The sequence below is a fragment of the Canis aureus genome, chromosome 1, assembly GCF_053574225.1.
Source record: "Canis aureus isolate CA01 chromosome 1, VMU_Caureus_v.1.0, whole genome shotgun sequence".
In the NCBI taxonomy this organism is placed as follows: Eukaryota; Metazoa; Chordata; class Mammalia; order Carnivora; family Canidae; genus Canis; species Canis aureus.
In genome coordinates this window covers 109,973,488-109,997,404 of record NC_135611.1, presented here as the reverse complement: position 1 = coordinate 109,997,404, position 23,917 = coordinate 109,973,488, and the positions used below count along the sequence as shown (strand labels likewise).

The window sequence follows — 23,917 nt, the reverse complement described above, 5'->3', positions numbered from 1 at the left end:
CATAAATAAATAAAAATTTTAAAAAAATTAAAAAAAAAAGAAACCTTAAAAAACAAAATAAGAAGAAAAAGAGACTGGTAGAAAAATATACAAAGGTCATGAACAGGTAATCTGGAGAAAAAAAATCAAGATGGCTAATAAGTGTGTGCAAGGAACAACACTCTATTCCTATTTAAGAATTAAAATCAAAAGTAATGAATTATATGGGAGTGCCTGGTTGGCTCAGTTGGTGTAGCATGTGACTCTTGATCTCAGGGTTGTAAGTTTGAGCCCCACATTCGGTGTAGAGATTACTTAAAAATAAAATATTTAAATATTTTTTAAAAAGCAATAAATTCTAGTTTTTCACCAATTAGAAATTTAAAAGTTAGATAAAAACCCACTGCCGGTAAGGCTGTGGAAAAATAGTTGTGGTCTCACCCACTGTTGGTGGGAAGGTGGGGTGGGTTTGTCTAATCGAGATGATCTAAATGCCTGTGATTTCAGGGCTGATTAAATCAACCATTGGGCATTCTTTGGATGAAATACCATGTGCTGATGTGAAAGGTTTTCTAGGCCACCATTTAAGGAGAAATTCACAAGAATGCATATGAAGATCACAGTTGTTTAAAGATGAAGGAAGGTTTGTATATAAATACTGGTATATGAATAATTTATTTCTTTGGAAGTGATAAGTAAATAAGCAGCAGTAAGAAACTGTCACTGTTGTTATTTTGGGGAGAGGGACCATGGGAGATTCTAGTGATACAGAGAGTCTCACTATTCATATCGTGCTTTCAAATACTCTTTGAATGTTACAACCACACACATGCATGCACACACGCACACAAATCATTAATTAAATAATGAATAAATTAATTAACTAATTAAAAGTAACCACAGATAGTACAACCACTTTAAAGAAGTATTTGGAAATTTCTTAACACGTTAAACCCTTGTATTGTGACCTAGGCATTCCAATCCTAAGTGTTTACCCAAGAGAAATGAAAACATGTCCACCGAAGCCATGTACATGAATATTCATAGCAGCATCTTGCTAATAATAGCCCAAATCTGGAAACCACCCAAATGTTTTCAGAAAACCACTGTATTTATGTTCCCTATCCATCCATTGATGGAGATCTGAGTTGTCTCCACTTTGGGGTTATTATGAATAGTGCTGCTACAAACATTCACATACAAATCTTTGTAGATGCATATTTTCATTTCCCTTGGGTAGATACCTACGAGCGGCACATCCATTCAAAGATGTGTCACTCAATAATAAAAAGGAATGAAGGAGGGATATCCACAGCAATATGGACTAATCTCAAAGGTTTTATGCTAAGAGGAAGAAGGCAGCCATTAAATATGCATACATGCTTGTCTTAGTTCAGAATACCACAGACTAGTGGCTTATAAGCAGAGATCTATCTCTCACCATTTTGCACGCTGGAAGTCCACGATCAGGATGCCAACGTGGTTCTGGGGAGGGTCCTCTTCCAGATTGCAGGTGGGTGACTTGTCCTTGTACCCTCACATGATGGAGAGAGGGCAAGGGATCTCTCAGTAATCTCCTATAAGGGCGCGAATCCCATTCATGAGGGATCCACCCTCATGACCTGATTACTTCCCCAAAGCCTCACCAAAACCATCATATTGAGGTTTTGGATTTCAATACATGGATTTGGCAGGGGATACAAACATCATCTTATGCCATTCTTGTATGATTCCATTTCTAAGAAGCTTTAGAACAGGAAAAACTCATCTATGGGTGGGAAAAAAAATCACAGCTGTGCTGGCTTCAGTGAGGGACAGTTTGGCTGTGAGAGGGCATGAGGGAACTTAATGGAGTGGTGAAATGTTCTGTGTCTGATGGTTGCACAGGTGTACATATCTGTCCAAACCTATGGACTCGTACACTTAGAATGTGTGCATTTCACCGCATGTAACTTTTAGCTCAATAAAAGCAGTTTTTAAAAAGTAACTAGGAATTGATTTAAAATTTTAAAAAATACGAAAATTACAAAAATTAAAGTTAAAAAATTAATAAAAAATAACCGGGGGAGGGGGAATCTTATTTTCATCTTTACAGTGCTGTGAGCTGAATAATTAACAGCCAAAACCACAGCAATGTTGAAGAGTCAAGCCACAGCACTGATGGGGCTGGTTTAATGCATTTAGTGTATAATTATAAATCTTGTGGCAAGCCAGCTCCAGCCCACTCAATGAGCCTATTACACTTCCTCCCATCAGTGTGCTGTGGATTAAGACTGTTTATAGTAGCCCAGGGTGCCTGGATGGCTTGGTTGGTTGAGCATCCAACTCTTGATCTTGCTTCAGATCTTGATTTCAGGGCTCAGAGCTTGATCTCAGGATCTTGAGGGTTTTTTGTTTTGTTTTGTTTTGGGGGGGTGGTTAAAAGATTTTATTTATTCATGAGAGACAAAGAGAGAGAGAAAGACAGGCAGAGGGAGAAGCAGGCCCCCGGAAAGGAGCCCGGCGGGGAACTCAATCCTGGATCCCGGGATCAGGACCTGAGCCAAAGGCAGATGCTCAACCGCTGAGCCATCCAGGTGTCTCTCGGGGTCTTGAGTTTAACCCCCAGGTTGGGCTCCATGCTGGGTATGGAGCTTACTTAAAAATGATAATGAATGAATGAATGAATGAATGAATGAACAAATAAATAAAATAAGACAACTGTAGCCCAGCATGGATCTGTTTTAAAATCCACACTTGATGCATTTGTTCTTATAAAATCATGCATGGACTGAGCCACCCAGGCGCCCTTGGCGAAGGTTTTCCTGTTGTAGCCTGTGACCTTGACATTTCTGAAAAGGCAGGTGCTCAGTTATTGGAGGATGTTAATGATTCCAGATGAATCAAAATCTCCATTGTTGTCCTGCCAGCATCTGGATTGCTTTAACGGAACCACATCCTGACATTATAAGGCAAACTATTTAAAATCTGCTACCCTCTGAGAATGGCCAGAACACTTAGGAAGACACAAATCAATCTGGCAGGTGAGCCCCGGCAGACATTGACATGGATTATGAAGCTGTGATATTACTATCGTTTGTTCATGAGGAAAAAACAGGCCAACAAAACAACAGGTCAGAATAATGAATCCAGAAATAGAACGTCATACATCTGAGAATTCAGACTCTAAGCAGGGTGCTATTTATTTTAAATTAGTACAAAAGAAAAGAGATTTTTCTTAACATTGCTGATGTTTAGGAAACCGGCCAGGCATTTGGAAGAAAAGACTGAATTTGGATTCTTCACCTCTGTCTTTGTTTTCCTAAATACCTTCCAGATGGCTCAAAGGCAAAAATGTAAAAATGAAATCAAGAGGTATTTAGGTAGGGGCGCCTGGGTAGCTCAGTCGGTTAAATGTCTGATGTTGGCTCAGGTCATGATCCTGAGGTCCTGGGATGGTACCCTGCATCAAGGCCCTGCTCCTTGGGGGGCCTGCTTCTCCTTCTCCCTCTGCCTGCCGCTCACCCTTCTTGTGCTCTCTCTATGTCAAATAAATAAATTTTTTTATTTTTTAAAAAAAGGCATTTAGGTAAAAACAGGAACAACACTACAGCATGGCGACCATAATTAATAATACTGTATTGAATATTTGAAAGTTGTAAACAATCAATCTTAAAAGTTCTCATCACAAGAAAAAAATTGCATAACTATGTATGGTGACAGATGGTAACTAAACTAATAATGATGATTATTTTGCAATGTTCACAAATACCAAATCATTATGTTACATACTTGAAACTAATATGTTGTATGTCAATTATTAAAAAATATAAAATTAGGGGCACCTGCGTGGCTCAACGGTTGAGCATCTGCCTTCCACTCAGGTTGTGATCCCGGGATCCTGGGATCAAGTCCCGCAGACTCCTGAGGGGAGCCTGCTTCTCCTTCTGCCTATGTCTCTGCCTCTCTATGTCTCTCATGAATAAATAAATAAAATCTTTAATATATATAAAATATAAAATTAGTTAAAAAGTATATTTAAAAAAACAGGAGCAATTATATAATTCCAAAAGCAGAAGGCATTTCTTTTTTTAAAGTAGGCTCCATGCCCAGCGTCGAGCCCAACAAGGTGCTTGAACTCATGACTCTGAGATCAAGACCTGAGCTGAAACCAAGGGTAAGACACTTAACAAACTGAGCCACCCAGGTGCCCTCAAACCATACATTTTAATCAACAAACCATACTGTAAAAAAAGGTGTTATAACCCCTTTTATTGAATATTTTTAAAGGAATAATAACATATTGACATCTGTCAATAAATGCATACAAATATATTTATTTCAGGAAGGGACAGGTATTTTTTTCTTACAGTGATTACCCTTGGAGTAAAGGGGTGGATAGAAGGTCAGAGGAGGAATTCAAGGGGAGGGGGCCTTCAGGGTTTATTCTGATTTCCTGTATTTTCTCTCTCTTTTTTTTTAAATAGGCTCCACAACCAGTGTGGAGCCCAATGTGGGGCTTGAATGTATGATCCTGAGATCAAGAGTCAGACACTTAAACCAACTGAGCCACCCAGGTGCCCCTACTTTGTCAATTTCTAACTCAGCATTCATATTGTTTTTAGTTTTCTTAAGTAGCAAATATTTAACCATAAAAAGAAATGAAGCACTGATGCATACTATCAGGTGGATGCATCCTGAAAATGTTAAGCTCAGTGAAAGAAGCCAGGCACAAAAGCCATATATTGTATGATTCTATTTATATGAAATGTCCAGACTCAGGAAAGCTATAGAGATAGAAAGTAGATTAAGTGTTTGCCTGGGGCCAGGGTTGGGGGGTGGGGGGATGAGGAGCTATTGCTTATGACTTAAAGGTTTCTTTTTGGAGTGATGAAAATATTCTGGAACTAGGTAGAGGTGGTGGTGATATAACCTCTGAATGGCACTTTTTTTTTTTTTTTTTTAAGTAAACTCTACCTGAAACATGGGGCTTGAACTTGACCCCAAGATCAAACCTTGCACACTTTACCTACCAAGCCAGGCAGACGCCTCTGAATTGTACACTTTAAAATGACTAATTTTATGTTATGTGAATTTCAAATCAATTTTCTATTCTTTTTTAAAGATTTTATTTATTTATTCGTGAGAGACACAGAGAGAGAGGCAGAGACACAGGCAGAGGGAGAAGCAGGCCCCCTGTGGGGACCCTGATTCAGGACTCGATCCCAGGACCCCGGGATCACACACTGAGCCAAAGGCAGACACTCCATCGCTGAGCCACCCAGGTGTCCCTCAAATCAATTTTTTAAAAAAATATTTAAAAATCTGGCAGCTGGCTCATGGATCTTTTTTGAGGGGAGTAAGGTGGCTATTCTTTTTACTTTCCCCACACTAAAAAACCCACCAAGTCAAACACATGTGGAAACCACAATACCTCTCACTGCCAGGTAAATTAGCTCTGCTGCAGATCTTGGAAGAAGGCTTTTCCTATCATCTTTAGCTTTGTATTTGAGTTTTTATATCAGTATGTTTTGGGTTAGGTGCATTTTTAGCTTCCCGAGGGTCAAGTTTTAAAACTCCAGCCTCTGCTCATCCATTCTTGCAAAACTGGAAAAGCAAGAGGACTTACAGAGTGTACACGTCCAGTAAAGCAAAGTCGTGGGGCCCCAGTCTTGGCGGGAATGTTCTGGAAAAAACAGTGAATGTGTAGCTAATGCCAATGATTACACTCCACTTTCATATTTGAGGTGATTCTGAGGGTTCCTTTTAGGGCTTTCACACTTAGATAAGAAACGTGAGCACTTAGAGAATGTTCAAGACCAAAACTCTGATCAATGATGAAAGAGGATTGGCTCTGATTAAATAAATATTAAAATGTATTATAAACTTATAATTAAAATAATTTGGAAAAAAATAAAAATAAAAATAAAAAAAATAAAAAAAAATAAAATAATTTGGTACAGGGACACCTGGGTGGCTCAGTGGTTGAGCATCTGCCTTCAGCTCAGGTTGTGATCCCGGGGTCCTGGGATCAAGTCCTGCATTGGGCTCCCTGCATGGAGCCTGCTTCTCCCTCTGCTTGTGTCTGCATCTCTCTCTCTCTGTAGCTCTCGTGAATAAATAAATAAAATCTTAAAATATATATATATGCCAAAGAAATGCACAGCAAAAACAACCACGAGAGAAGGTTGAACATACAGATCAATGGATTGGGGCTGAGGGTGTAGACAGCACTCATGAGGTACCATTTGCCACACTTCTGATTGCCAAAAGCTCTGAAAGTTGTGTAATGTCCAGTGCTGGCAAGTATGTGATAGAAGAATCTCACTCGATATTGTTGGGAGTGGGGATCAGTCCAGGGACAATGTGGCAAAAGCTGTTGTACTTTCAAGATGACCTTTGTTTTGGGTTCTAGCAGTTTTCACCAACATTATATACTGTCAAATGCAAGCCACAGTAACTCATTCGAGAAGTATCGAAGGGGAGCCTGTGTAAGAGCGAAAAATCAAAGTATTCTAAGTGTCCGTCAATGTGGAACGGGTAGGGTAAATTGTAGGACTATGGGACACTCCCTAGACCTTAAAAAGAAAGCTTGTGGGGGCGCGTGGGTGGCTCAGTTAGTTGAGCGCCTGCATGCAGCTTGGGTCATGGGGTTCTGGGATGGAATCCCACATCAGGCTCTCTGCTCAGCAGGGAGTCTGCTTCTCCCTCTCCCTCTGCTGCTTCTGCCACTTGTTCTCTCTCTCAAATAAGTAAATAAAATCTGAAGGAAGGAAGGAAGGAAGGAAGGAAGGAAAGAAAGAAAGAAAGAAAGAAAGAAAGAAAGAAAGAAAGAAAGAAAGAAAGAAAGAAAGGCTGAGATGTCTTTAGCTGATTCAGAACAACTTGAAAAACATTTTATGTGAAAAATACCACCGAGGAGCAGGAGGGCACATGGGATCAATCATTAACGTATAAATAAAAACCATTATGTGGTTATACAAATGGTAGGATATGCATCAATTCTTTTTTTTTTTTTCCTGGAGGGAAAAATAACTGTGAAGACATTGCTTGAGGTGGAGAACTGATTGGAGGTGGCACGTGGTTCTGGGTTGTGATATGGGGACACGTTGTTATCATCCCTGTCTGTAATTCTCACATTTGATAACAGAAGTTTTTAGAATGCTGACATGGCAAGATAGCTGGACATTTTTCTTTTTTCTCTATTCTTTGCTTTAAAAAAACCCAACACGGTACTTAAAAAAAAGTTAAATTACCCCTAAAACCACAATCATGGATGTTGCTAAGTCAACCAGATTTTCCTACAGTTCCTGGAAGTGTCTCCTGCCATCTCTGAACAAATATTTGCACTTCATATAAAGCGTCTTTGTTTTGGAAGGTGTATCCCTGTGGACACTTGGTTAGAGTTTAGATTTGGGGTATGGGCACGTCCATGCCTGAAAAACTCTAGCAACTATTTCTGCAAAGCACATGCCTTGTCACGCTCAATGACAAGAAAAGCTCAGGACAGCTGCCAGGGAAGAGCTCCAATCTCTGCGTGATCAGTCCATAAAAGCAAGTGAATGTTTAGCAACTGAGTGCGTACTCATGTGCCGAGGTGTGGGGGGGGGGGGGGCTGGGTGCCTCCCCGTGACTTTGACATTCAGGCTGAGCCATGTGAACAGCTGTCAATGGTCTTAGTAACTTTAACTGAAAAACAAAATGAGAAACCTCCCCACTGCCTCTTTGTCCAGCTCCTGGAGGTTAACCTATGAGTTGCAAGATTAGCTGTTGAAAACTTGTGGTATGAGAGTAACCGAGAAATTTTGGAGAGGACGTGTAAGTGGCAGGGGAAGGGTGGGGTGCCCAGTAAGCGGAGTCTGACTGTAAAATGATCATAAACGTATGACATTCTTAACAGTGTGGTGTCCCCCCAAATATGAGGTTTTTAGGTTTGATGAAGGCAGTGTTATTGCAAATCAGCAGGCAGGATAAGAACCAAGAGGCCAAACCTTTGGAGAATAGAGAACTGAAAGCTGGATTCCTATGTCCCTGTTGCTGAGACAAATTCCTAATGGGTCAAAAACTTAAGTGCAAACCGTGGAGCCATCCAGTGCTCAAAAGCACGGTGAATCGTGTTAACTGTACTGGAGTTAAAATAAAAGAAAATAAATGCTGAGTTAGTAGATGTTCTTGAAGTGGAGGAAATGTTTTCCTAAATAGAAAAAGAAAGCTCAGAAGGTATTAGGGACAAGCTTGACACATTTGAATTCTGAAGCTTATACGTGACCAAAGAATCGTAAAGAAAGTTTTAGGGGGCACCTAGGTGGCTCAGGGGTTGACCGTCTGCCTTTAGCTCAGGTTGTGATCCTGGGGTCCTGGGATCAAATCCCGCATGGTGCTCCCTGCAGGGAGCCTGCTTCTCCCTTTGCCTGTGTCTCTGCCTCTCTGTGTGTGTGTCTCTCATGAATAAATAAGTAAAATCTTTTTTAAAAAGTTTTAAAAACTGACAGATGGCGAATGCATGTATTTAAAATCATCTTGCTGATGTGTTTTTCTCCTCTCTTTTCAAAACCTTTTTCAAAACCAATGTATTTATCTATATTTAAATAATCTCTGCACCCAGTGTGGGGCTCGAACCCACAACCCGTAGATCAAGAGTGAGAAGCTCTACCAACTGAGCCAGCCAGCACTCCTCACCCCCCAAAAGACCTTTATTTATTGTATTTTTTAAATTGTATTTTCCCTGAACGTTTTGGTGGTTGTTAAATGCACTGGTCTCATTTTCTTTTCAACAGTGCCCTGGCTCCTGTGACCTGGTTTTAAACAGCTGCTTCTTCTACTCTCTGTCACAAAGATCCAGAAGGACACAAGGTGGTGCAGTGGGGGATTTTCTTTTTTTTTCTGAGCAGAATTGCAAAACTCTTGTCATTTCTTATCATAAATGAAAAAGTTATGAGGGAAATACCCCAAATTGGCCAGAATGGAACCATTTAGACTAACAGCAAACCTTTGTGTTCAGGCTCATTACACAAGCATTTGTAGTGATGAAGTTTTTATGTCACCAAGGCTGAATAAATCCTGGGCAGATGCTCCTGTCATTTCTCGGAGCCTGAGGAATGTGAGTGGTGACAGCTGCTGGGTTGGACAATCTCACATGTGTGGACCCGTCGGGGTTGGAATATTCGGATAGGGCTATGTGTCTTATTCAGGCAACAGATTTACAAGAGCGATCAGACCTGCAGAAAAAGACAGAAAAAAAAAAAAAAAAAACAAGGAAAGAGAAAAGAATCACTGTAGTTGCAGCCAATAATGTGGTCTTGGCTTCAAGCACATTTTATTTTTAGGCTGTGGTGGTTTGGTTTTTATTTAATAAGGGCCCATATAAAGAACAAACAAGAAATGACCCATAATCCCACAGCCGAAATAGCCCCTGTGGACATTTTAAAACAAAATATGCACAGCGTTAGGAATTCCAAAAGCACAGGATTGAAAATAGAAAGCACTCTGCCATCGGTCCCCCTTCCCTGCCTCCTTAAAACCAACGACCATAACTCGTTCTTGATTTTCCTTCCAAGAAGAAATGCTTTATGCGTATATCAGCACATCTCTCTCTATGTGTACATGCATAGATGCATGTATTTGTGTGAGTGCGTGCGTATGTGCATATGTTTTTGTAGATACATGTGTAAATGCGTGCAAATGCTTGTATTTATGTGTATGTGTGTATATGTGTGAATACATAATTGTGCATTTGTATGGGTGGACATACGTGTGTGTATATGTGTGTATAAGTATGTGTGCATGTATATGTATGTTTTGTGTCTACGTGTGTATGTGATTATGTGGGTGACAAGAGGAGAAGCAACAAGGCCTCTCAAGATCTAGCTTGGAAGTCACACTGTATCACTTCTGCCTCCGGCTAGTGGTCAGAGCAGCCACAAGACCCGCTCAAATCCGGGAAGCAGGATATTTGCCACCGAGTCCTCTCAATGGCAAGTCACACTGCGAAGAGGCGTGGCCCAGGGAGGCATGCTTCATCGAGGCCATTATTTTAACAATCTACTACAATTAATTATTACAATGCACTGTCACACCTTCCAAGTTGGGTAGGAGATTCAAGAGTGTTTATTATAAACAGAACAAATAAGGCAGGTGCATACATAAAGCAGACACTAAAGAGCACAGAGGGTTGGCGGGGAGGAGATGAGATCCCAGAAGGGGGCTTATGAGTAACTGAATTCTCTACATTAAGGTCTACAAAATAAAAAACAAAATTCTCTATTTCTCTTTATACTTCGTACATCCGGACCAAAGGATGATTCATCATGGATGTTATAGTTAATTTTGAGCATTTCCCCCAAATTTTAAGATAGCAAACTTGATGTTCTCCTTTTCATTTTTTTTATTTTTTTTTATTTTTATTTTTTTGCTTTTCATTTCTAATCGTTTTTTCTTGAGTGAGTTGTTTAAATGCAATGAAATAGCTAAATATGATTTTTTTTAAGTTTTATGTATTTAATTAATCTCTACACCCAACATGAGGCTCTAACTCACAACCCTGAGATCAAGAGCCAGGTGCCCCTTAAAAGTAGTTCTTTTTTTTTTTTTAAGACTTTATTTATTTACTCATGAGACACAGAGAGAGGCAGAGACACAGGCAGAGGGAGAAGCAGGCTCCATGCAGGGACCTCGATGTGGGACTCGATCCCAGGACCCCGGGATCACACTCTGAGCCAAAGGTAGATGCTCAAATGCTGAGCCACCCAGGTGCCCCTTAAATGTAGTTATTAATGGTTATTTTATATAATGTTATGAATACCAGCGCACTCAATCACTCAAAAAGATTAGACTCGTGGTAAATCACAATAAAGTCTAATATTTTTTAAATATTTTATTTATTTATTCATGAGAGGCACAGAGAGAGAGGCAGAGACACAGGCAGAGAGAGAAACAGGCTCCCTGTGGGGAGCCCAGTGAGGGACTCGATCTCAGGACCCTGTGATCACGACCTGAGCCAAAAGCAGAGGCTCAACCACTGAGTCACTCAGGCGCTTCTAAAATCTAATCTTTATTGTTTGTTCTTTTATTATTTTAAAAATCAATTTCAACTTTGGTTGGCATTATGTCCTTTTTAAATGTGTATCACCAAAAAGAAAAAAAATGTGTATGGCCACCACATTCTCTAATATTTGCATCCACTTCTCTCTTTAAATATGTGTAAGCCTTTCTTTTGTCACAAAATCAGCTTTCACAATAATCATTTATTATTTTAGCAACTTACTCCTGAATTAATTAATTCTTTCATATTTTAACTGAAAACTTTTCAACACATAGAGAGCATGAGGAGATTTTTGCTCCTAGTTACAAAAACTCAATTAACAGGTACCTGGGTGGCTCAGTGGTTGAGCATCTGCCTTTGGCTCAGGTCGTGATCCTGGGGCCCCGGGATCGAGTCCTGAATCGGGCTCCTTGATGGAGCTTGCTTCTCCCTCTGCCTGTGTCTCTGCCTCTCTCTGTGTGTCTCTCATGAATAAATAAATAATCTTTTTAAAAAAACTCAACAACTGGACAATGTGCGTTCAGATAATGATGGTAGATGGAAATTATCTCTCTGATCCCCCCCGCCCCCCACTGATGGAATTAGGTGATGGTCACCTCGGCAATACAGTATCACAGATGCTACTGGGTTCAGGGGGACTGAGATGGCTGCTTGGCTTTCCAAAGGCTGAGGCCGTACTATATACCTTGGTGAAATAGACCATGCTGATCCTGCCTTAAATCTCATTATTTCCTACCCTTTTCCATAGGTGTTTTGTCTCTGAGCTCTGTCCCTGTTGCTGTTTTATTGATTTCCAATTCTGGAAAGTATTGTAAAAGGGAAACAAGTGACTCTTTACCCTGTCCCCTTTCTTGATGATTGGAATTCAGATGTGATGACTGGAGCTTGAGCAGCCAAATTGGGCCATGAAGTGGAAGCTATCTGGCAGAGAATGGTGGAGCCACAAGTTAAAGGGAGCTTGGGTCTTTCATGATTGTGGAGCCACATAGCACTTCTGAGCTGTCAGTCTTCAGATTTCTCTTTTCTCATACATTAAATATTCATATCCTTAACTTGAGTGATGTACTAAAGGCATTTTCTTTTATATATATACATATTTTTTAATTTATTTATTTATGAAAGACACACAGAGAAAGCCAAAGACACAGGCAGAGGGAGAAGGAGGCTTCCTGTGGGGAAGATTTTTTAAATCTTAAAAAAAAAAATCCTTAACATGATCACATCTGGAAGGTCCCTTTTGCCATGTGAGGCAGCAGGGTTCCAACAAGTAGAAAGTAGTGCTCTTTGGAAGCCTTTATTCAGACAATCACAGTTTCTCAAGTCACACCTCGCAAATGCGCTGCAGTGCTGAGATTCGAATCCAGATCCCACTCACTCCCCGACCCCCAGTCCATCAGTCCATCATCTCTCTCCGCGACTGCCAGAGAGGACCCACCACAGGCCCTGCTTTCTCTGGTGCTCAAGCGCAACTTCCCACACTGCTTTGGAGGCCCTCCAAATGTGGGGCGCCGCCTTCCCTACAGCCCCGCGCTCCCCACCCCTGCCACGGGACTCCTGTTCCTGGAACAGACCTTGTTTGCTTTGGTTCTTGGCCTGTGAACACCCTTCTAGGCCTTTCCCTCCCCCTCAGCCTGGAGGACATGCTCTGTTCCCAGAGTTTCGCTCACACAGATCCGGTGGTCGGTGGGAAGGACACGGGGCAGCCAGCGCCAGATTGCAGGGCTCAGGGGTGGTGGTGAGGTGCAAATGGACTGTAGACTGGGAAAGGGGGCCACACTCCCCCCTCTACCCCACTCCTCATGCAAGTCATTCCCTGTCCCCATGCAGAGGGAAAAACATACATATAAAAAACCTCAAACAGCTAGCCTCCTGATTTCACAGAAAATCTAGTACCACAGACCTCAAAGTGTGAAACCCACTCGTTTTTCTAGTAAATTTTCCTCTCCAACCAGTGGTTGGTAAATCTCCTTTGTCATTCAAACGCTCCCACTGTGCCCCCAAGCCCCAGTTCCTGGTCTCCCATCTTCCTTTATTAAAAGCAGAGCCTCCAGTGCCTGGGGGGCTCAGTCCGTTAAGCAGCTACCTTTGACTCAGGTCATGATCCTGAGGTCCTGGGATCGAGCCCCATGTGGGGCACCATTCTCTCTCTCCCTCTGCCCCTGTTCCTGTGCTCTTTCTCTCTCTCTCAAATAAATAAAATAATTAAAAAAAAAAAAAAAGGAACAGAGAAGCACAGACATTATGTGGTAGAGTCTAGAGTGTGGATTCTGCAGCCGGACTTCAAGGGGCCTTGCCTCTTACCAGCCGTGTGACAGTTGTGTGACCCTGGGGAAGTTGCTTGGCCTTTCTGCGCCTCAGTTTTTGCATTTGGAGGATGGGCACGAAATGATAACAATACCCACCTCGGAGGATGATTAGGCAAATAAATTGAGCTGCATTTGCCAGTATGCCTTTCAATTTTTTGTTTTGAACTAATTCCAAACTTACAGTGTGTTGCAAGACTAGAACCCAAAACTCCTGTATACGTGGCACATCCTGCCTCATTTGTGAGCTCATTCCTCCTCTCTCTCTTTGCTCCCTCTGCTATGAGCTGTGTTCCCGCCCCCACCCCCTGTCCCCCAATCCCCACCAAAAAAGATAGGCTGAAGTCCTAACACACACCCCCAGGCCAAATGTGACCCTATTTGGAAATAGGGTCATTGCAGATGTAATTAGATAAGGTCATCCTGGGGTAGGATGGGTCCCTGATCCAATGTGCCTGGTGTTCTTGTAAGAAGAAGTCATGTGACAACAGAGATGCAGCCAGGAGCCCAGGAGCACCAAGGATTGACAGCAGCGCCCCCAGAGCTGGAAGAGGCTGGGATTCCCTTAGAGATTTCAGAGGAAGAAGGGCCCTAGTGACACCTCGATTCAGACTTCTGGCCTCAGAACCGTGAGAGAACCCGTTTGTGTTGTTTTCACACACCTAGTTTGTGGGGCTTTGTCAGGGCAGCCCCAGGAGTCTAACACACCCACTCCTACTGCCCCTTGTATATATTTACATATTTTTCAGAGCTACTTGTGGGCGTCACACTCCCTTACCCCTGAATATGTCAGTGTTCACTTCCTAAAAACAAATAAGTTTTTTTAAATAAAGATTTTATTTATTTATTCATGAGAGACACACAGAGAGAGGCAGAGACATAGGCAGAGGGAGAGGCAGGCTCCCTGCGGGGAGCCGGATGCAGGACTCGATCCCAGGACCCCAGGATCACGACCTGAGCCAAAGGCAGACACTCAATCCCTGAGCCCCCCAGGTGCCCAAGGCCATCTTCTTAAACATCCGCAGTAGTCCCCAGGACGAGACGCTCAGCACTCAGCCCACACACCATCTGATCGGCAGCTCCCATCAGTCCCGCCGATCGGCCCAGTCCTTCCAGGCTCCAAAGGGGTGTCTGTCCTAAGCTGCACTGAGTCCTGGTGTCTTTCCGATCTCCTTCACGCTGGAGCCCGTTCTGTCTTCTCTGGACTTTTGTGGCCTGACACTTTGAAGAGTACAGGTCAGTTACTTCTTTTCCTTTCTTTTCTTTTCTTTTCTTTTTTTTCTTTTTCCTTTCTTTCTTACTCTTTTTAAGGTTTATTTTAGAGAGAGAGAAAAGCAAGTGGGAGGAGGGGCAGAGAGAGAAGAGGGAGAGAGAGAATCTCAAGCAAACTCCCTACTGAGTGTGGAGCCTGACTAGGGGCTTGATCTCACAACGCTGAGATCATGACCTGAGCTGAATTTAAGAGTCAGAGGCCACCCAGGCGCCCCCAGGCCAGTTATTTTCTAGAATGACCCTTGCTCTATCTGATATCCCCTCCAGATTAGGTTTGGGGGCTGCACTTTGGGAGGGAGCTCCTCAGAAGGGATGCTGTGTCCCTGAGAGTGCATCAAAGCAGGAGCACACCATCTCAACGGGTCCCATCCCTGGGGGTGTTCACTCCGATCCCCTGATTAAAGGGGTGTCTGCCGGGCTTCTCCCCTGCAAGTCACTACTTCTCCCTGTATAACACCCCCTGTGGCTTTTCTTTAAAAAACAGTGTCATACACTTTGCTTTATCATGTAAGCAATACTTCTTAAGATGTCAGCAAGTCAATTCATAGGAAGGGAATCTTTCTATATCAGTGTAGAGAGAACTCCCTTCCGATTTATATATCATCCTGATATATAGGTGATATAGATCTATTATATATATATATATATGAGATGATATGATGATATATGATGATATATACATATCATCCATTCCATGGGTGCTAAACTGTCCTCTGTGAATGGATATGTAGTCTAACTGCGATCTTTTACTCTTATTTTCCAATCTTGGGGGTCTCCCACTCCTCCCTCCCATACGATCCCTTTCTATGCTTCCTCCTCCTTTGCCTGACATTGATCCCCAGTGGGGCCCTGGGGGCTTGAGCCTGGGCCATCTCTCTCCTCTCCGAACACTGTCAAGATGAGCTCATCCAGCCCCATGGCTTAAAATACCTCCCATGTCCCCATGACTTCTAAATTTATGTCCCTGCCCCACGTCTACCCTGAACTCCTGGCTCAGATGTCTAACTCCATTTGGATGTCTGCTAGGCGTATCAAATTTAAGACCTCTAAAAGTGAGATTCCTGATTTCCCAGATCATTGCTCCCTAAAGCTTCCCCATCACGGTGAATGGATCCAAGCCAAAAATAGAGTCATTAAAAAAACATTTTTTTAAATTGTGGTGAAATTCACATAATAAAAATGAACTTTCTCTCTTGGAAAATGAACCATTCTAACGTGTGCACAAGTGGCATTTAGTACATTCAAAGTCTTGTGCAACCATCATCTCTAATTCCAAGAACTTTCATCTCCCCCAAAGGAAATCCTGTAACCATGAAACAGTGATGAGCCACCCGGGCTGCCCGACTGCCCATTCTCTCCTGCCCAGTCCCTGGCAGCCACTAACCAATTTCTACCTCTGAACTTATCTATGTTGGACATCTGTTTTTTAATTTTTAAAAAAAATTGGGGTGCCTGTGTGGTTCAGTGGTTGAGCATCTCCCTCTGCCTATGTCTCTGCCTGTCTCTCTCTCATGAATAAATAAAATCTAAAGAGAGAGCACAAGCTGGGGGAGGGGCAGTGGGAAAAGAAAAGCAGTATCCCTGCTGAGCAGGGAGCCCGACATGTGGGGTCCCCAAGACCCCGGGATCATGACCTGAGCCAAAGGCAAACACTTAACCAACTGAGCCACCCAAGGCGCCCCTACATATGTTGGATATCTAATCCAAGTGGAATCATACATGTGGTCTTTTGTGCCTGGCTTCTTTGACTTAGCATGTCTTCAAGGCTCATCCATGTTGTAGTGGGGGGTCAGTACATGACTCGTTTTTGTGGCTGAATGTTATTCCATTGTGTGGCTGTACCGCATTTTGTTTATCCATTCATCCATCAATGGATGGATCTAGGTCTCTATGAAGGTACGGGTATCAAGGCAGAAGTCTACAACACACTTTATTTAACAGCTTACTAATTTGATTGATAACATTTAAATATTTAACCCTATACAACCTAACAACAACAACCAAAACCCAATTCAGAACAGGCAAAAGAGTTGAAATGACATTTCGCAAAAGAACACATACAAATGGCAACCAGCACATGAGAAGATGCTCCACATTATTGGTCATTAAGGAAATGCTCATCGAAACCACAATGAGATACCACTTTACACCCACTAGGATGGTTATAATTTATTTTTTAAGTGAACGGAGGGTCACCTGGGTAGCTCAGTCAGTTAGGTGTCCCACTCTTGATTTTGGCTCAGGTCATGATCTCAAGGTCGTGAGATGGAGCCCCAGGTCCAGCTCCACGCTCAGCAGAGAGTCTGCTAGAGATTTTCTCTCCTCCTTTGCTCCTCCCCCCATGCTCTCTCTCTGTATCAAATAAGTGGATAAAATCTTAAAAGAAATAAAAGCGAACAGAGCCTAACAAGTGTTGGCAAGGAACTGGAGCAATTGGAATCTTTGTGCATTGTTGATGGGAGCATATAATGGTGTGGCGTTTGTGGAAAATAGTACGTGGTTCCTGAAAAGATTAAATGCAGAATTGCCATATGATCCAGCAATTCCACTCCTAAGTACACACCAAGATAATTGAAAGCAGACACTCAGACCAACACTTGTACACCAGGGTTCATAGCAGCATTATTCACAATAGCCAAACAGTGGAAGCAACCCAAATCTCTAAGAGCAGATGAATAGAGAAACAAAATGTGTATTCCATACAATGGAATATTAGTCACAAAAAGGAATAAAAGGGTGACACATGCTACAACATGGGTGAACCTTGACCACATTAGACTAAGATAAGTCAGATACAAAAGGGCAAATATTAAATGCTTCCGCTAATCTGAGGTTCCTAAAATAGGCAAAGCCATAGAGACAGACTAGAGATTATCAGAAGCTGAAGGGAGGGCTAGTTTTTGTTTAATGGGTACAGAGTCTCTGTCAGGGATGCTGAGAAAGTTCCAGAAATAGTGGTGATGGTTACACACATCCTGAATGTAGTAAATGCCACTGAACTGTACTTTTATAAATGGTTAAAGTGAGGGGCGCCTGGGTGATTCGGTTGGTTAAGTCTGCCTTGGACTGGGGTCATGATCTCAGGGTTCCTGGGATCGAGCCCTGCATCAGGCTTCCTGCTCAGTGGGGAGCCTGCTTCTCCCTCTCCTTCTGCTGTTCCCCCTGCGTGCGCTTTCTCCGCCTGTCAAATAAAAAATAGATAAAAGATATGAACAGAAAATTCACAGAAAAAATCAAATTGTGTTCTTAAAAATTCACTAGCTGTGTGGCCCTAGATAAACACCTTAACCTCTCCGATCTTCATTTTTCTCACTTTAAAAGAGGAGATGCACAGTAAACATTTGTTCAGTGAATGGACAACTGAACCAAGAAAATGATATCTAACTCATGGATTTTTGTAAAACCAAATGACTCAGTAAAGATAGTGGGCTTGGAATATTATCTGACACACAGCATGCCCTATGTAAGTGATAGCAATGACTACTTTTTAAAAATAGTGTTATTGTTGTGGTTATGCATACTTCAAAGTCCCTTCCAGTGTTACCTCCTCAAGGAAGCCTTCCTGGATGAGGCTAGACAAGACTAGTTGCTCAATGCCACCAAAAAACTTTTTGCAGTCCTCTCTTTAAACTTTGGCCAAATGTGCCCCAATTAGTATATTCTGTATTTTATGCCCCACGCCGGAGATCAGTACACATATCCATGATAATTACAGGGCTTCTCTATCTAACTGTAAACAGGCTGACTTAGCCTGTCCCAACCACCAGACCAAGCTCCTAAAAGCAGAGCTTGTCTCACTCACTCCAGTATGCCCAGCACGTTGCCCAGAGCCTGGAACAAGGAAACTTCTCAGGCAATATTGGGGGATCGAATAAAGGAACCATTCTGTCTCCTGCTTCTCAATTTGGAATGTGCATAAGCCCAGGGATATGCAACGGAACCCCAAGGATTCATTAATCTCTGGCAATACTTTTTTTAAAACATCCATCACTATACATAGTTATAACACATTTTTTTCTTATGGTGAGAATTTTTAAGATCTACTCTGTTAGCAACTTTCAAATATTCAACATAGTATTACTAACTATAGGTACCATGCTGCACCTTACATCCCCAAGACTTATTTATCTTGTAAAAGGGAGTGTGTACCTTTTGACTACCTTCACCTATTCCCCACCTCTGGCAATCATGTGTATATACCACATTTTCTTTATCCTTTCATTCATTGAGATGGATACTTCGGTTGTTTCCAACCTGGCAGTCGTAAAAAATACTGCAATGAACATGGGGTACAGGCATCTTTTTGAGTTACTGTTTGCATTTCCTTTGGATAAATACCCAGAAGTGGAACTGTTGGATTCCATGGTAGTTTTAATTTTTTGAGGAACATCCCTACTGTTTTCCATAGTAGCTGAGCTAACCTACATTCCCCTGACAAATATTTTTGATTGCCAATTTTATTTCATGTTTTGAGGAAAAAGCCACCTTTGCATTAAAATGAACAATGGGGGGCACCTGGGTGGCTCAGTGGTTGAGCATCTGCCTTCAGATCAGGGCGTGATCCCTGGATCCTGGGATCAAATCCCACATCTGGCTCCCTGAGAAGAGCCTGCTTCACCCTCTGCCTGTGTCTCTGTGTCTCTCTGTGTGGCTCTCATGAATAAATAAATAAAATTTTAAAAATTAAAAATAAAATGAACAAGGGGCGCCTGGGTGGCTCAGTCAGTTAAACATTGGGCTCTTGGTTTGGGCTCAGGTCATAATCTCAGGGTCTTGAGATTGAGTCCTGCATCAGGCTCCATGCTCAGCTTGGAGTGTGCTTGAGACTCTCCCTCCCCTTCTCCCCCTCTCCCTTGAATGCTTTCTCTCTCTCTCTCTCAAATAAATAAATAAATCTTTTTTTAAAAAAGAACAATGTCATGTTATGGAGTCAAATGTGAATTTTTAGCAATAATCATGCCTCCGGTAAACCTCATTGGCTACAATACTGTCACTGTCACAAATCTTCAAATGTGAATCTTTAATGCCAAAATAAGACTTCAAAGAAATCTCTGTCAAAGAGCTGATTCCTAAAGCCCCTAGATAAGAGGGCACATTTTCGCTCTCTCTTCAGGAGGACTTGAAAAGCAATGCATTAATCCAAACCTGTCATCTTATAAAGGAAGAGTCCTGGTTGTTTATGATCAGTCAGTGCTCATTAGAGAAGCAGGTGCACTGAGAGTGACCGGGAGATGAGGATCTCCTTACGGCAATTGGTAGGACTTCTCGATCATCCATGTGGACCAAGCAGGGAGAAGCACAGACCCAGAAACAGCAGGTGGAAACCTCAAAAAGTTACTAATTAGGGACCTTGAGGGTTTTGGGAGGACAAGTATATGCCAGGTCTGCGTCTCTGTAGCTAGTATTGGATATGAAGTGTCTGTCAGTCAGTCGGATGCATAAATAGTCACTCCTTAATTGCAGTTCTAATTTCTGGGGTTTTAGTTACCTGCAGTCAATTGTAACAGGGAACCAAATAGTCCTCCTTCGTTGTGTGCAATCCTCCCAACACCTGCACCATTGACCTCATTTCACCACGAGAAGTAGAGTGAGTCCAATCCAATAAGATATCTTGAGAAAGAGGGGGCACCTGGGTGGCTCAGCGGTTGAGCATCTGCCTTCGGCTCAGGTCGTGATCCCGGGGTCCTGGGATCGAGTCCCACATGGGGCTTACTGCAGGGAGACTGCTTCTCCCTCTACTTATGTCCCTGCCTTTCTCTCTGTGTCTCTCATGAATAAATAAACAAAATATTTTTTAAAAAACATATTTTGAGAAAGAGACCAAACTCACATAACTTCCATTACAGTAAATTGTTATAATTGTTCTATTAACCATTGTTGTTTGTCTCTTCCCCTGCCTAATTTATAAATTAAGTTTTATCGTAGGTATGTATGGAGGGGAAAACATTGGTATATATAGAGTTCAGTACTATCCACAGTTTCAGACATCCACCATGTATAAGGGGGGGACTACTGTAGCTGGGATGCTGGAACCCTTTAAGAACAACCTGGAACCCATGAAAATGAACCGGAAGCCCTATGTGTCTCTTATCTCCAACAACCTCAATTCTACGCGTGATGTGCAGGAGAAGCTGGTCCCCTACCCCCCACAGAGCCACGTAGGCGCCTGGCCCAAAATTCACAGAAGCTGGAGAGGAACAACCAGCAGGGGCAGGTGAAGCTGAGGTCTGATCCCATCCCAAGCCAAGAGATGAGACAGCAGATCAGTGGCAAGATGCATGAGCCACTGCGGTGCCTGGGTGCTGTGCAGACCTTCCTTCTATAGTGACTATCTGCCATTTAAACCCCATGCAAAATTTTCTTTTATTATTTATTTATTTGAGAGAGAAAGAGAGAGAGAGAGAGCAGGAGCAGGGGAAGGGCAGAGGGAGAGAGGGAGAAGCAGGCTCCCTGCTCAGATCGGGGCTTGGTCCTGAGCTGAAGGCAGACGCTTAAACTACTGAGCCACCCAGACGCCCCCCAATTTTTTTTTTTTAGATAGCTCTAACCCAGAGCCACTCAGGGAAAGGTACATAAGCCCTGCTTAGCTAAGTAAGATAGAACAAAATCACCACACAGCCCAAAGAAGGAAAGAATGAGCTGCATAACTTAACTTATCCTGACCAATAGAGAAGTTAACCAATCAATGTTAAAACTACTGGTAATAAGGCAGCCCAGGTGGCTCGGCGGTTTAGCGCTGCCTTCAGCCCAGGGTGTGATCCTGGAGACTCAGGATCAAGTCCCGTGTCAGGCTCCCTGCACGGAGCCTGCTTCTCCCTCTGCCTGTTTCTGTTCCTCTCTCTGTGTCTTTCATGAATAAATAAATAAAATTTAAAGAAAAACTACTGGTAATAGTTTTAGTATTTGTGGTGGTGTTATTATTGTCAGCATCAATATTGTTACAGATCCCCAATCTGGCATCAAACAGACCTCAACTATTCTCTACTTTCTTCTATACCTGAAAGTAATTTAGCTCTGCTAATGGAGGAACCATTGTACACATGGGCTGGAAAAAGGAAGAAATGACATAAGGGGAAGAAGTGACATAACAGGGTCTAGAATGGTGGGAAGGGGAGAGGAGAAAAGATGGGATCTGAGGGGTGTTCCCACTAAAGGCATCAGTGAGGTGCAGGGGAGCTTGACACAGAAGTGAAGGTTTCTGTGCCCAGGACAACTTGGTATCTACACCATTAATGGTTAAATCCCTTTGTGGAGAATAACTCAAAGATGTTGAAGGGTGAATTAATTAAAAAAACAAAAACAACAAAACAAACAGTGATGCATTTAATGGTGTAAATTAGGCATGTCAAGGGCACCTGGGTGGCTGAGTGGTTGAGCATCTAGTCCCGGGGTCCTGGGATCAAGTTCTGCGTTGGCTCCCCACAGGAAGCCTGCTTCTCCCTCTGCCTCTGTCTCTACCTCTCTCTTTCTGTCTCTCATGAATCAATAAATGAAATCTTTTTTTAAAAAATTAGACCTGTTCAAAAAAAAAATAAAAATTAGACCTGTCAAATTCTAGCACCTACAAAGACAATGTAGATAATGTAGATGCATAACTATAGAGTGGGGTGGGGTACAACTGGGGCTGATGGGGTCTGTGAAAAACTAGAGAGCAGGGATTCCATTAAAGAGAGACAAGCTTCTCAGCCTCAACAGATTTTAACAGAATGAGAATAAGGGTCTATGTTGACAGATTCTCTCATTTTTAAGGGAAGCCAGAAATCTGTATTTTATTCCAAATTTGGAATTTAAAAGTTGGCTATTGATTCAAATTTTTGGAAAGTAGGGTGGGCCAAATAAAACTGATATGGGGGTGCCTAGGTGGCCCAGTCAGTGGAGCATCTGCCTTTGGCTCAGGTGATGATCCTAGGGTCCTGGGATCGAGCCCCATGTCGGGCTCCTTGCTCCATGGGGAGTCTGCTTCTCCCCCTCCCCCCGACTTTGGCTCATGCTCTCTCTCACTTTCTGTCAAAGAAAAAACAAATAATCTGAAGTCTAATTTCCCGTGTGTAGGCTTGCAGCTGGTGGCCTCTGACCTAAGCAATTCCCTCCAACTTACAATGGATAGTCCCCAAGATATTGTCCAAGGTCCTTCTATCACCGCGCGCTGCCCTATGTTCTCACTGACTTAACACACCAATCATTCAGTGTGGGCACTCACAGATGAAGGGAGGTGCCATTGTGAGGCGCTGGGGGCAGGGTCTCCTGGAGAGGCCAAATTTGGAGTTCAGGTTGACTCCCAGTTAAAGGGTTTTTCGCATCCTGGGTCACCTCCAGGTCCCTGCCAGTCCTGCCCTCAAGTTCACATGTTCTTTTTTTCTTTTTGAAATTTTAAAAATTTATTTATTCATGAGAGACACCAAGAGAGAGGCAGAGACCTAGGCAGAAGAAGAAGCAGGCTTCTTGGGGGGAGCCCAATACAGGACTCAATCCCAGGACCCCAGGATCATGACCTGAGCTAAAGGCAGACACTCAACTACTGAGCCAACCAGGTGCCCCATGTTCACACATTCCACTTGTATATTCTGCTCCCAAGATAACTCAGAGGAGGAAATACTTTGAGAGTTGGAGAGGTGTCTTTGAAATTTAAGAGAGAGGGCAGCCCGGGTGCTCAACGGTTTAGCGCTGCCTTTAGCCCAGGGTGTGATCTTGGAGTCCTGGGATCGAGTCCCATGTCAGGCTCTCTGCATGGAGCCTGCTTTTCCCTTTGCCTGTGTCTCTGCCTCTCTCTCTCTGTGTCTCTCATGAATATCTAAATAAAAAAAATTTTTTTTAAAGAGAGAGCGAGAAAGAGAAATTTCTTTTTTTTATTTTTATATGATAGTCACAGAGAGAGAGAGAGGGGCAGAGATACAAGCAGAGGGAGAAGCAGGCTCCATGCACCTGGAGCCCCACGTGGGATTCGATCCCGGGTCTCCAGGATCACGCCTTGGGCCAAAGGCAGGTGCCAAACCGCTGCACCACCCAGGGACCCCGAGAAGTTGCATGATAAATACTAGCCCAACATTGTGCCTACATAATATAATATAATCATGGCCACAACAATTACAAGGTGTGAAAAAGACAAAGCAAATGTTGCATGCAGTAAATACTTGGAAGTCTCTCTGTATTAATGAAGCTGCATTTTGGATACAAGTTGCAGAAAATCCAAGTCAGATCAGCTTAAAGCAATCGAGACAATATGCAGATTATATAAATCACAAATCAAAAATTAAATTAAATTAAATTAAAAAACTACAAATCAATAAGGAAAAGTGACAATCTCATTGTTAAAAAAAAAAAAGTGAAAGACTTTAACAGACTC

General features: G+C 42.6%; 1 long non-coding RNA gene across 1 annotated transcript; it reads left to right on the top strand.

Moving 5' to 3' along the window:
- Positions 1–424: 424 nt before the first annotated feature.
- LOC144283547 (uncharacterized) lies at positions 425–12,056 on the top strand. Its single transcript, XR_013352099.1, has 3 exons — positions 425–622; positions 8,736–8,811; positions 11,748–12,056. It is a non-coding gene; the product is annotated as an uncharacterized LOC144283547 (long non-coding RNA).
- Positions 12,057–23,917: the final 11,861 nt, after the last annotated feature.